Below are 15,499 nucleotides of genomic sequence, written 5' to 3' on the forward strand. Positions count from 1 at the left end.
CCCTTCCCTGCCGGTTGCCATTTATAGCCGTCCAAAGTAGTTATTCTGTTAACCCCCTGTGTATAGCACCAAGAAAGGCTGTAACCGCATACTAATTAGTCGGAGTGCACCTATGTGTGCCAGATCATATCTATCCTATACTACATGTAATTGCTGACACCAATAGCCTGTTTTAGCCAGGAACATTGATTTAGATGCTAATTTGTGTGCAGTCTGACTTACCATGTACTTATATAGTGTCATTATCCCCAATATATTTATGCACTAGTTCTACAGTACAACAGAGGGATATGTATGGGATCATTCTAAAAGTATATGGAAATGCTGCAAAAATAACAATATTGCTACAAAACAATGAAATAAAATAAAAATGGAACTTTAATTCCTTTATTAGTATTAATAATTAAAATTAGTATTTGTATTTAGAACTGGGAGTGGATATTAGAATGCACTGCTAAAAATAAAATAATTACTAAAGCTTTTATTAAAGATGAAGCAATGAAAAATGGATGTAAAAACGGGACATGAAAAGAAAAGTAGACACAAAAAAAGGACGTGCTAAAAATATATAAAAAAATTTGAACTATGGCTATAAATATAAATAGAGTTAAAATAAACTCATGTATATATGTCTAAATAAATACAAATGCGCTCGTTGGTCTATCGAGCACGCTAGTCACTAAATACATAATGGCTAATAATAAAAGCGCCGTCATCTACCGTCCCCCAGGGCCTGCCACCACCTTCTTTGACCACTTCACTACCTGGCTACTCCATTTCCTCGCCGCTGACATCCCCACTATCATCATGGGCGACTTCAACATCCCCACTATCATCATGGGCGACTTCAACATCCCCATTGACACTTCCCTCACAGCTGCCACTAAACTTCTATCCCTCACTTCCTCCTTTGGCCTTGCTCAATGGTCTTCTACAGCCACCCACAAAGATGGTCACACACTGGACCTCATCTTCACCCGCCTCTGCTCCCTATCTAACCTCTCGAACTCACCTCTTCCTCTTTCTGACCACAACCTACTCACATTCTCTTCCCTCTCCAGTCCTTGTCTACAATCCCCACCCCACAAACTTTCACACCCTCGCAGAAATCTTAAACACCTTGATCTACACTCACTCTCTGAATCCCTCCTCCCTCTCACAGACATAAGCTCCCTACACAATGCGGATGACGCTGCCGCTCTATATAACACCACAATAGCTGTAGCCTTGGAATCTCTTGCCCCTCTCACACATACCAAAGCTCGCAAAATCAACAGACAGCCCTGGCACACCTGCCTGACCAAAGAACTGAGGCGAGCTTCCAGGGCTGCTGAGCGCAGATGGAGAAGATCCCACTCCAACGAGCACTTCATCACATTCAAACAGTCCCTCACTACTTTCAAGACCACACTCGCCACAGCTAAACAAACCTACTTCTCATCTCTCATATCCTCCCTGTCTCACAACACCAAACAGTTATTCAACACCTTTAATTCTCTCCTCCGCCCCCCAGCACCTCCTCCCTCCCCACTCATCTCAGCTGAAGACTTTGCCTCATTTTTCAAGCAGAAGATTGAGAACATCAAAGACCGTTTTAGTAAACAACCCCCAGAACCCTTCCTCCCAACTACCCAGCCCTCCACCTCCAAAACCAACTTCTCCACCATTACAGAAAACGGACTCTACTCTCAAGATCGCATCTCACCACCTGTGCATTGATCCGATCCCATCCCACTTCATCCCAAACCTCGCCACAGTCTTCATCCCAACCTTAACCCATCTCTTAAACCTATCACTAACAACTGGTGTTTTCCCCTCAAGCTTTAAACATGCCTCAATCACACCTATCCTCAAAAAGCCCTCTCTTGATATATCTTCTGTATCTAGCTATCGCCCTATATCACTTCTCCCCTTTGCCTCAAAACTACTGGAACAACATGTCCATCTTGAACTGTCCTCCCATCTATATTCCTGCTCCCTCTTCGACCACTTTCAATCAGGCTTCTGGTCACCATTCCACTGAAACTGCCCTAACTAAGGTCACCAATGACCTATTAACCGCCAAGAGCAAGTGACACTACTCTGTCCTCCTCCTCCTCGACCTGTCGGCTGCCTTTGACACAGTGGACCATTCCCTATTATTACAGACCCTCTCATCCCTTGGCATCACAGACTTGGCCCTATCCTGGATCTTGTCATACCTAACTGACCGGACATTCAGCGTCTCCCACTCACACCACCTCCTCACCTCGCCCCCTATCTGTCGGAGTCCCGCAAGGTTCAGTTCTAGGGCCCCTGCTCTTCTCCATTTACACCTTTGGCCTGGGACAGCTCATAGAATCTCACGGCTTTCAGTATCATCTCTATGCTGATGACACAGATCTACATCTCTGGACCAGATATCACCACCCTACTAAACAGAATCCCTCAATGTCTGTCCACTATTTCATCCTTCTTCTCCGCTAGATTTCTAAAACTTAACATGGACAAAACAGAATTCATCATCTTTCCCCCATCTCACACGACCTCCCCAACGAACCTATCCATTACAGTAAATGGCTGCCCACTCTCCCCAGTCCCACAAGCCCACTGTCTTGGGGTAATCCTTGACACTGATCTCTCCTTCAAACCACATATCCAAACCCTTTCCACTTCCTGCCGCCTCCAACTCAAAAATATTTCACGGATACGTTCATTCCTGAACCAAGAATCTGCAAAAACCCTAGTCCATGCCCTCATCTCCCGGCTCGACTACTGTAACCTCCTGCTCTGTGGCCAACACTCTGGCACCCCTCCAATCTATTCTAAACTCTGCTGCCCGACTAATCCACTTGTCCCCCCGCTATTCCCCGGCCTTTCCCCTCTGTCAATCCCTGCACTGGCTCCCCATCACCCAGAGACTCCAGTACAAAAGCCTAACCATGACATACAAAGCCATCCACAACCGGTCTCCTCCATACATCTGTGACCTCGTCTCCCGGTACTTTCCTGCACGCAACCTCCGATGCTCACAAGATCTCCTTCTCTGCTCCCCTCTTATCTCCTCTTCCCACAATCGCATACAAGATTTCTCTCGTGCATCCCCCCTACTCTGGAACTCTCTACCACAACATATCAGACTCTCGCCTACCATCGAAACCTTCAAAAAGAACCTGAAGACCTACCTCTTCCGACAAGCCTACAACCTGCAGTAACCACCGATTGACCAAACCACTGCACGACCAGCTCTACCCTCACCTACTGTATCCTCACCCATCACTTGTAGATTGTGAGCCCTCGCGGGCAGGGTCCTCTCTCCTCCTGTACCAGTTGTGACTTGTATTGTTCAATATTATTGTACTTGTTTTATTATGTATACCCCCTCCTCACATGTAAAGCGCCATGGAATAAATGGCGCTATAATAATAATAATAAATGTATATGTATAAGCCTTTGCCTACAAAAAACAGAACAGTTTTTTTTGGGTTTTGTTTAAAACAGAACTCTCCTCAAAAAACCCCACTACTCCAAATTAGAATGCATGTAACTCCAATTCATAGTTGAGGCCCTCAGGGGCCAGACTGTTTAGAGTGAAAATCCATTGGGATTCAACCCTGGACATTTTCTTAAGGTAATCTCCCCCTCTTTGGTCTTGAGAAACAATCTGTATACCACAAAAGTGGACACCCCTCAAGGACTGATTATGTTTGTCCTTAAAATGACGTGAAAGGGGGTGTCCTAAAAATCCTTTTTGTATATTTCTAAAGTGCTCCTTAATACGTTCCATAAGGCGTCGTTTGGTGCGGCCTACATATAACTTCCTACACGGGCACTGAATGAGATAAATAACCCCTGTAGAAAAACAGGATATACTTTCTTTGATTCAAAACTCTTTAGTACCATCTGAGTCAAGAAATGTGGTTTGACGAATTTTCTTAAAGGAAGTATGTAAACATCCAAAATAACCTCCGCACTGTAGAAAGCCCACATTCGAACGGTTAGATATTTGAGAATACTTGTTAATTGCCGTAGTAGGGGCTATAAGGTTGCCAAGTGTTTGAGCTCTTCTATATACGAACCTAGGGTGGACAGGAAGAAGCTCACCTACCACTTTATCTTTCTGTAAAACAGGCCAGTGTTTACGGATGATGCGAGCAAATTTATTATAGCCCGCATGGAACTGTGTCACAAATGGCAAAGTGTAAACTTGTCCAGATAGGTTGATGGTTCTTGAGTCCTTGGCTGTTTGCTTAAATAAAGTATTCCTATCCGTTTGGGCTAGCTCATTTTGTGTTTTATCTAGCAGAGGCCTGGGATACCCTTTTTCCAGAAATTTCCTGGTTAGAAAATTGGCTTCCGTATTATAGTCCTCAATCGTTGAGCAATTACGCCTAATCCTAGTAAATTGGCCTTTTGGTATGTTTGTAAGCCAAACCGGAAGGTGGTAGCTGGTAAGATGTATAAAACTATTAGAATCAACCGCCTTCCGGTGGCATTTAGTGCGCAATTGGTCATCCTCCACATAAATAGTGAGATCCAAAAAATTAACCTCAACAGGACTTGTGTGAGATGTAAATTCCAGGCCATAAGAATTGTTGTTAAGTCCCTAAAGGAAGGTGCTAAGTTCCCATACAAACAAAATGTCGTCAATAAAACGACGCCACATGACCAGACCAGGATGTAATTTACCCGCCTTATATATGTGAGACTCCCATTTAGCAACATAAATGTTTGCATAATTAGGGGCAAAACGCGTGCCCATGGCGGTGCCCCATGTTTGGAGGTAGTATTGACCTTCATATATAAAATAATTGTGCTGCAAAATAAACTTAATATAGTCCACAATAAAGTGAGTCTGATCATTTGTGTATATGTCAAGGGCCATAAGAAAGTATTCGGCCGCTTGGCAACCTTTATCCTGATCAATAACCATGTACAACGAATACTGGAATAGACTTTACAGTGGAGAAAATAAGTATTTGATACACTGCCGATTTTGCAAGTTTTCCCACTTACAAACAATGCAGAGTAGTGTTGAGCGATACCTTCCGATATTCAGAAATATCGGTATCGGATTGGATCGGCCGATATAAAAAAATATCGGATATCCCCGATACCAATGCAAGTCAATGGGACACAAATATCGGAAATAAAATAAGCCCTTTCTAACATAGTAACATAGTTAGTAAGGCCGAAAAAAGACATTTGTCCATCCAGTTCAGCCTATATTCCATCATAATAAATCCCCAGATCTACGTCCTTCTACAGAACCTAATAATTGTATGATACAATATTGTTCTGCTCCAGGAAGACATCCAGGCCTCTCTTGAACCCCTCGACTGAGTTCGCCATCACCACCTCCTCAGGCAAGCAATTCCAGATTCTCACTGCCCTAACAGTAAAGAATCCTCTTCTATGTTGGTGGAAAAACCTTCTCTCCTCCAGACGCAAAGAATGCCCCCTTGTGCCCGTCACCTTCCTTGGTATAAACAGATCCTCAGCGAGATATTTGTATTGTCCCCTTATATACTTATACATGGTTATTAGATCGCCCCTCAGTCGTCTTTTTTCTAGACTAAATAATCCTAATTTCACTAATCTATCTGGGTATTGTAGTTCTCCCATCCCCTTTATTAATTTTGTTGCCCTCCTTTGTACTCTCTCTAGTTCCATTATATCCTTCCTGAGCACCGGTGCCCAAAACTGGACACAGTACTCCATGTGCGGTCTAACTAGGGATTTGTACAGAGGCAGTATAATGCTCTCATCATGTGTATCCAGACCTCTTTTAATGCACCCCATGATCCTGTTTGCCTTGGCAGCTGCTGCCTGGCACTGGCTGCTCCAGGTAAGTTTATCATTAACTAGGATCCCCAAGTCCTTCTCCCTGTCAGATTTACCCAGTGGTTTCCCATTCAGTGTGTAATGGTGATATTGATTCCTTCTTCCCATGTGTATAACCTTACATTTATCATTGTTAAACCTCATCTGCCACCTTTCAGCCCAAGTTTCCAACTTATCCAGATCCATCTGTAGCAGAATACTATCTTCTCTTGTATTAACTGCTTTACATAGTTTTGTATCATCTGCAAATATCGATATTTTACTGTGTAAACCTTCTACCAGATCATTAATGAATATGTTGAAGAGAACAGGTCCCAATACTGACCCCTGCGGTACCCCACTGGTCACAGCGACCCAGTTAGAGACTATACCATTTATAACCACCCTCTGCTTTCTATCACTAAGCCAGTTACTAACCCATTTACACACATTTTCCCCCAGAACAAGCATTCTCATTTTGTGTACCAACCTCTTGTGCGGCACGGTATCAAACGCTTTGGAAAAATCGAGATATACCACGTCCAATGACTCACCGTGGTCCAGCCTATAGCTTACCTCTTCATAAAAACTGATTAGATTGGTTTGACAGGAGCGATTTCTCATAAACCCATGCTGATATGGAGTTAAACAGTTATTCTCATTGAGATAATCCAGAATAACATCCCTCAGAAACCCTTCAAATATTTTACCAACAATAGAGGTTAGACTTACTGGCCTATAATTTCCAGGTTCACTTTTAGAGCCCTTTTTGAATATTGGCACCACATTTGCAATGCGCCAGTCCTGCGGAACAGACCCTGTCGCTATAGAGTCCCTAAAAATAAGAAATAATGGTTTATCTATTACAGTACTTAGTTCTCTTAGTACTCGTGGGTGTATGCCATCCGGACCTGGAGATTTATCTATTTTAATCTTATTTAGCCGGTTTCGCACCTCTTCTTGGGTTAGATTGGTGACCCTTAGTATAGGGTTTTCATTGTTTCTTGGGATTTCACCTAGCATTTCATTTTCCACCGTGAATACCGTGGAGAAGAAGGTGTTTAATATGTTAGCTTTTTCCTCGTCATCTACAACCATTCTTTCCTCACTATTTTTTAAGGGGCCTACATTTTCAGTTTTTATTCTTTTACTATTGATATAGTTGAAGAACAGTTTGGGATTAGTTTTACTCTCCTTAGCAATGTGCTTCTCTGTTTCCTTTTTGGCAGTTTTAATTAGTTTTTTAGATAAAGTATTTTTCTCCCTATAGTTTTTTAGAGCTTCAATGGTGCCATCCTGCTTTAGTAGTGCAAATGCTTTCTTTTTACTGTTAATTGCCTGTCTTACTTCTTTGTTTAGCCACATTGGGTTTTTCCTATTTCTAGTCCTTTTATTCCCACAAGGTATAAACCGCTTACACTGCCTATTTAGGATGTTCTTGAACATTTCCCATTTATTATCTGTATTCTTATTTCTGAGGATATTGTCCCAGTCTACCAGATTAAGGGCATCTCTAAGCTGGCCAAACTTTGCCTTCCTAAAGTTCAGTGTTTTTGTGACTCCCTGACAAGTCCCCCTAGTGAAAGACAGGTGAAACTGCACAATATTGTGGTCGCTATTTCCTAGATGCCCAACCACCTGCAGATTTGTTATTCTGTCAGGTCTATTAGATAGTATTAGGTCTAAAAGTGCTGCTCCTCTGGTTGGATTCTGCACCAATTGTGAAAGATAATTTTTCTTGGTTATTAGCAGAAACCTGTTGCCTTTATGGGTTTCACAGGTTTCTGTTTCCCAGTTAATATCCGGGTAGTTAAAGTCCCCCATAACCAGGACCTCATTATGGGTTGCAGCTTCATCTATCTGCTTTAGAAGTAGACTTTCCATGGTTTCTGTTATATTTGGGGGTTTGTAACAGACCCCGATGAGAATTTTGTTACCATTTTTCCCTCCATGAATTTCGACCCATATGGACTCGACATCCTCATTTCCTTCGCTAATATCCTCCCTTAAAGTGGACTTTAGACAAGACTTTACATAGAGACAAACCCCTCCTCCTCTCCGATTTTTACGATCCTTTCTAAACAGACTGTAACCCTGTAAGTTAACTGCCCAGTCATAGCTTTCATCTAACCATGTCTCGGTTATTCCCACTATGTCAAAGTTACCTGTAGATATTTCTGCTTCTAGTTCTTCCATCTTGTTTGTCAGGCTTCTGGCGTTTGCGAGCATGCAGTTTAGAGGATTTTGTTTTGTTCCAATCTCCTCGCTGTGGATTGTTTTAGAAATGTTCTTACCTCCCATCTGAGTATGTTTTCCTGGGTCTTCTTTGTTCGAGTCTAATGTTTTTCTTCCCGTCCCCTCTTCTTCTAGTTTAACGCCCTCCTGATGAGTGTAGCGAGTCTTCTGGCGAATGTGTGTTTCCCAGGTTTGTTGAGGTGTAGTCCGTCTCTGGCGAGGAGTCCATGTACATCCTGTTCAGGAGAGGGGAAGAGTGTGGGCAGAGACTGCGTGACTGTGTGGGACCGTGGGGGGGTCTGTATGGGCCTTTCAGGGGTCTGTGCGGGCTGCCGGGGGTCTGTATGGGCCTCTTGGGGGTCTGCGGCCTGCCGGAGGTCTGTGCGGCCTGCCGGGGGTCTGTACGGGCCTCTTGGGGGTCTGTGCAGCCTGCTGGGGGTCTGTGTGGGTGTGCAGGCATCGTCCGATGGGACTGCAAGTCCCATCGGGCTATGCCTGCTACAATGGCAGTGATTGACACATTAGCTAATTATGGCACAGTAGTGGTCCCATCATCCAGCTAATGTGTTGAATGTAAAAAAAAAACATACATACATGCATACTACATACATACAATACATACATAGACATACAGTACATATAACAGAGTACATACTCACCATCACTTGTCATTTTGATCCCCGAAGCCAGTGTCATCTGTAAAAAAGATTAAAATAACAAATAACCAATATACTCCCTGATCCGCAGAAATCCACGAGTGTCCCATGACGATCTCCCGTGGAGAATGGCAGCATCAGCTGATGCGACCACTCTCCAAGGGCTCCAGGAACACAATGACGGGAGGAAGGTATCCTTCCACACTGTAGTATTCCTCCGCTGCTGTAAAAACATAGTCCCTAGTCTCACTTTTGGCATTGCTGTGTGAGAAATTTTCCCACGCAGCAATTGCCATAAAGTGAGACTTTGAACTCTAGTAACCTCTCAGTGATGCACTGCAGGAGCCATTGTCTCCTGTCAGTGTGTCACTGAAGGTCCTATAGAGTAGTGACATCACCCGATGTCACTGTTCTATAGGGGAGATCATTGTGGGACACTCGTTATTAATTGGACTACGGCGGACAGGTAGTATACGGTTTATTATTTTACGTTTTTTTGCAGGCGCTGAAGTATGGTAAGTATGGTTAAATGAAGAATATTAAAATACTTTTTTCCTAATGTGTGTGTTTTATTAACCCTTTACTAGTATTGGATTAATAATCAATAGGCGTCTTATTGACGCCTCTCCGTTATTAACCCGGCTTAATGTCACCTTACAATAGCAAGGTGGCATTAACTCCTTATTACCCCATATCCCACCGCTTCATGGGAGTGGGAAGAGAGGGGCTAAGTGCCGGAATTGGTGCATCTTACAGATGCGCCATTTCTGGGGCGGCTGCGGACTGGTATTTGTAGCCGGGGGGGCCAATATCCATGGCCCCTCTCTAGGCTATAAATATCAGCTCGCATCTGTCTGTGTAGCCTTTCTACCTTTCTAGCTATAAAATATAGGGGGACCCACGTCATTTTTTTTGGGGGGGGTCCCCCTATTTTAATAGCCAGTAAAGGCTACGCAGACAGCTGCGGGCTGATATTCATAGCAGGCTGCAAATATTGGCCCCCGGCCGTCGGCTTTCCCCCTCTGGCACAGAAAATTGCGTGGGTTCCCATGCCAGTTTTTTAAATTAAAGGGACACTGTCACCTGAATTTGGAGGGAACAATCTTTAGCCATGGAGGCGGGGTTTTTGGGTGTTTGATTCACCCTTTCCTTACCCGCTGGCTGCATGCTGGGTTCAATATTGGATTGAAGTTCATTCTCTGTCCTCCATAGTACACGCCTGCGCAAGGCAAGATTGCCTTGTGCAGGCATGTACTACGGAGGACAGAGAATGGACTTCAATCCAATATTGCAGCCAGCGGGTAAGGAAAGGGTGAATCAAACACCCCAAAACCCCGCCTCCATAGCTGAAGATTGTTCCCTCCAAATTCAGGTGACAGTGTCCCTTTAAGCGCTCATTAAGGCCTCTTTCTTACTTGCGTCGGTACGGGTCCGACGCTATGCGTTGGGCCGACGTACCAACGCACGTTGTGAAATTTGTGTACGACGTGGGCAGCGGATGCAGTTTTTCAACGCATCCACTGCCCATTCTGAAGTCCGGGGAGGAAGGGGTGGAGTTTCGGCCACGCATGCGCGGTAGAAAATGGCGGATGCGACGGACAAAAAAAGTTCACTTGAACATTTTTTCATGCCGACGGTCCGCCAAAACACGACGGATCCGTTGCACAATGGACATGACGTGTGGCCAACCTGTCACTAATAGAAGTTTATGGGTAAAAAGCGCATCCTGTGAGCACATTTGCAGGATCCGTTTATTTCCCCCAGATCCTTTTTTTCTCATAGAGTTGTATTAGCGCCAGATTGCGCCTGATGGCCACACGTTTCATCCGTTTTTTGCCGGATCCGTCAAAAAAGCTGTTTCCACCCAACGGAAAACACATACAGAGGAATGGTTTTTCTGTCCGGCGAAAAACATGAAACTTAGATGTGAAATGATGAATCCGGCCTCCGAATCTGTTTTTTCATGCATGTTTCCATTCAAATCATGCACATTTTCTGTTTATTTCCAAAAACTGCATCAAAACCGTGCAAAAACCGCATCAAAACTACACCAAAAACTGCATCAAAACCTGCGCCAAAAACTGCATCAAAACTGCACCAAAAACTGCACCAAAAACTGCATCAAAAACCGCACCAAAAACTGCATCAAAACGGCACCAGTTTTTTATGCAGGTTTTGATGCAGTTTTGGGTGCCATTTTGATGCATTTTTGATGCTGTTTTGGTGCAGTTTTGAGGGTATGTGCACATGTTGCGGATTGTCTGCAGATCCGCAGCATTTTTTGAGGTGCAAAAACGCTGCAGATCCGCAATTGATATACAATACAATGTAAATCAATGAGAAAAAAAAATGCTGTGCACACTTTGCGGAAAATCCGCTGTGGAAACGCTGTGGTTTAAAAGAATCTGCAGCGTTTCTGTACCCATTCCATTATAGAAAACTGCAGGGGTAAAAAACGCAGCAAATCTGCAAGAAAACCGCAGCAAAAACACACAAAAAACGCTGCGGAACCGCACAAAAAAAGGCGACAAATCCGCAGGTGCGTTTTCTGCCAGGAGAGGCAGAATCCGCACCAGAAATTCCTAAGCCTAAGCCGCAACGTGTGCACATAGCCTGATGCAGTTTTGGGTACGGTTTTTGATACATTTTTGATGCAGTTTTTGGTGCAGTTATGATGCAGTTGTGGCTGTTCTCATTCTGGGACAATGGAACTTATGGCAAGATCCTGTTGACTTTCCTATTGTCCTCATTTGCACTTCATGTGTATCTAACCATGTCCTCATTTTGTTGCCAGCTGTATCCGCCTTTCCCCTCTTTCCTTCCCCCCCTCCCCCTCCTTTATTCCCTGTTTATTTATGGGCTACACATCAAATTCTTTGATACTTGGTGTTTATCTTTGCTCACACCCCTTCCACCTGCATGGCGATGTTCGGATGTTTTGCCTCCTATTTTGCTATCATATCATGTCCATATCCAGGGGTTGTACCAGATTCTTGAAGGTCTGTCATTTGGGGCGTCATACCGGTTTGGGTGACAACCTATTTGCCACATGGGTGGTGTCAATACCCCTACCATGTGTCCAGGTTCCCCCTTGTTACGTTATATATGGGGTTTGCTAAATAGATAGGGATTTGGTGTAATTTGGATTTGTCCGTATGGGTTGGATATATTTTGCCCATAATAAAACTGTACACTAAAAAATCCGCCTTATCGCTTATCTATATATACATACTTCTTTTTATTAGGTTTGCATATTCTGCAATTTGGTTGGTGGCACGATCGTGGCACAGGGTGACATTGTCACCACTTGTGCTATTATTTAAGACTTGTGCACCCATTATTTTGGACCCCAAGTGCTCTTCCTTTGGTAATTTGGGCACCTACGCATGGAAATCTGTGTATTATAATCTATGTGTCGTGTACATGCGGCGTGAATGAGTTGTAATACTGTTGTTTGTTCATATCTTGGGTAACGTCCTGCATTATTATCACGTATGCCTGGGCTTCCTTGCCATGGCATCTCGTGCGCCTGCGTATAAGCCCTAGGGCTTTTGCAAATTTGATTAATGTATGCTGGTGGGAAGATTGGTGTATTCCTACCACAGGTCTGAGCTCCCTTGGGGCGATCAGGGACATGGATTTTAGACGTGCGTCCCTCACCAGGCTTGCATATATTGTAATCTGGGTTTAAGACATGAGCGCGCATGTGTGGGCGTCTTCTCCATGGTTACCTGTGCGCCTGTGCACAAGTCCTGGGGCCATAGCAGACGAATCAGCATCCATTGTATGGACTTATGCGACGCTTGCGCAGTAGGACAACGCACATCTGAAGCTTTCCTCAGCGTCTTCTCTATGGTAACCTGTGCGCCTGCGCAGAAGCCCTGGGGCCAGTGCAGAGTAAACCGTGTCCATTGTATGGACTTATGCGGCGCTTGTGCAGTAGGATGCCGTACATCAGAATTATGGACACCGTGTATTTGCGCATGTCCGGAAGCTTCCCTCAGCACCGCACGCCATTGAGTCAGCACTATGCCGCCGTCAGCCTCACAGGTGATATTAATTTATGCTTAACTATGTCTTGTACTTAAGGGGCATGCTTGGGGGATTATCCTCACTACCTTTCCCTGACGAAGACTCTCTAGAAGCGTCGATACGCGTGGGGCCATCAACCCCCTTCTTGGACCTCCTTTGTCTCGGCTTTACTCCCTTCACACCTCAGCCGCACTCAGAGGCACACGTTCTTGTTGTGCCTGCTAGCCTTTACATCCTTCCTGAGGGTATATTTACCGCTCCTTGCTAACAGCACACGGGCTCCTCAGTGGCTAGGATTCTGCTCCTTATTTGGTAATGTATAGTGTGGGGTGTTAGCATTAAGAAAGGCAGTAGGCCAGTTATATCATCTATATCTGTGTGGTCTAGCATTTCATTGAGTCCCTTTGTACAACTATATATACCTACTCCATGCAGGTTGTGTGGGCTAGGAGAGCCGGTTACATGCAGGATCTGGGACATTTGGGACTGGTTCAGCTGGCAGCTTGGGGTATTAAGCATGTGTATCATTACTGTGTTATCTTGCTGCTGGATTTGAGGTCCTCTGTATATATGGTATATATTTTTTTGCACATATTTTGTATACTGGTACATGGATCCTTGTCATTGTATTTTGGGGGATGAGGATTGGTCCATCTAGTTTTTAAATGTTTGTTCCCCCCTTTTTTGTCTCTATATGTAGTGACATGTTATAATAAAATAAAATTTATTACATATGGTTGATCTTTTTCTTTTGTTTCTTTGGTAGCTTATATATGCATGTGGCTGATCCCTGTTCTCATATTATGTGCGGTGCCCGCCTTCTCTTGTTTTTGTATGATGCAGTTGTTGATGCAGTTTTTTATGCAGTTTTTGGTGCAGTTTTGATGCAGTTTTTGGTGCAATTTTGATGCAGTTTTTGGTGCGGTTTTTGCACGGTTTTGATGCAGTTTTTGGAAATAAATAGAAAATGTGCATGATTTGAATGGAAACATGCATGAAAAAACGGATTCGGAGGCCGGAATCATCATTTCACATCTCAGTTTCATCCGTTTTTTTTTGCCAGATCCGTCGCTGTGCGTTTTTTCGCCAGACAGAAAAACTGTTCCTTTGTATGTGTTTTCTGTCCGGTGGAAACAGCTTTTTTGATGATCCGGCAAAAAACGGATGAAACATGTGGCCATCAGGCGCAATCTGGCGCTAATACAACTCTACGAGAAAAAACGGATCCGGCGGAAGAAAATGGATCCTGCAAATGTGGTCGCAGGATGCGTTTTTTACCCATAGACATGTATTAGCGACAGATCGTGACGGATGACCACACATCACGTACGTCGTGCAACGGATCTTTCTTGTTTTGGCGGACCGTCGGCATGAAAAAACATTCAAGTGAACGTTTTTTTGTCCGCCGTGTCCGTCATTTTCTACCACGCATGCGTGGCCGAAACGCTGCCCCCTCCTCCCCGGACTTTAGAATGGGCAGCGGATGCGTTGAAAAACTGCATCCGCTGCCCACGTTGTGCACAAATTTCACAAAGTACGTCGGCCCGACGCATAGCGACGGACCCGTACCAACGCAAGTATGATAGAGGCCTTAATGAGCGCTTAATTTAAAAAAAAAACGGCGTGGGCTCCCGCGCAATTTTCTGCGCCAGAGGGGGAAAGCTGACGGCCGGGGGCCAATATTTGTAGCCTGCTATGCATATCAGCCCGCAGCTGTCTGCATAGCGTTTGCTGGCTATTAAAATAGGGGAAGCCCCCCAAAAAATGACGTGGGGTCCCCCTATATTTTATAGCCAGAAAGGCTACGCAGACAGCAGCGGGCTGATGTTCATAGCCTAGAGAGGGGCCATGGATATTGGGCCCTTCCCCCCCCCCCGGCTACAAATACCAGTCCGCAGCCGCCCCAGAAATTCCGGCACTTAGGCCCTCTCTTCCCACTCCCATGTAACTGTGGGATATGGGGTAATAACGGGTTAATGTCACCTTGCTATTGTAATGTGACATTAAGCCGGGTTAATAACGGAGAGGCGTCAATAAGACGCCAATCTATTATTAATCCAATACTAGTAAAGGGTTAATAAAACACACACATTAGGAAAAAATTATTTAAATATTCTTCATTTAACCATACTTACCATACTTCAGCGCCTGCAAAAAACGTAGAATAATAAACCGTATACTATCTGTCCGCCGTAGTCCAATTAATAACGAGTGTCCGACGACGATCTCGCCTATAGAACAGTGACATCGGGTGATGTCACTGCTCTATAGGACCTTCAGTGACACACTGACAGGAGACAATGGCTCCTGCAGTGCATCACTGAGAGGTTACTAGAGTTCAAAATCTCACTTTATGGCAATTGCTGCATGGGAAAATTTCTCACACAGCAATGCCAAAAGTGAGACTATTTACTATTTTTTTTTTACAGCGGCGGAGGAATACAGTGCGGAAGGATGCCTTCCTCCCGTCATTGTATTCCTGGAGCCCCTAGAGAGCGGTCGCATCAGCTGATGCTGCTGTTCACAGGAGATCGTCATGGGACACTCGTGGATTTCTGCGGATCAGGGAGTATATTGGTTGTTTGTTATTTTAATCTTTTTTACAGATGACACTTGTTTCGGGGATCAAAATGACAAGTGATGGTGAGTATGTTATATGTACTGTATGTCTATATGTATGTATTGTATGTAGTATGTATGTGTTTTATGTAGCATGTATGCAGTATGTATGTATGTAGCATGTATGTATGTATGTAGCATGTATGTAGTATGTA

Source organism: Ranitomeya imitator, chromosome 2 (genome assembly GCF_032444005.1).
Source record: "Ranitomeya imitator isolate aRanImi1 chromosome 2, aRanImi1.pri, whole genome shotgun sequence".
In the NCBI taxonomy this organism is placed as follows: Eukaryota; Metazoa; Chordata; class Amphibia; order Anura; family Dendrobatidae; genus Ranitomeya; species Ranitomeya imitator.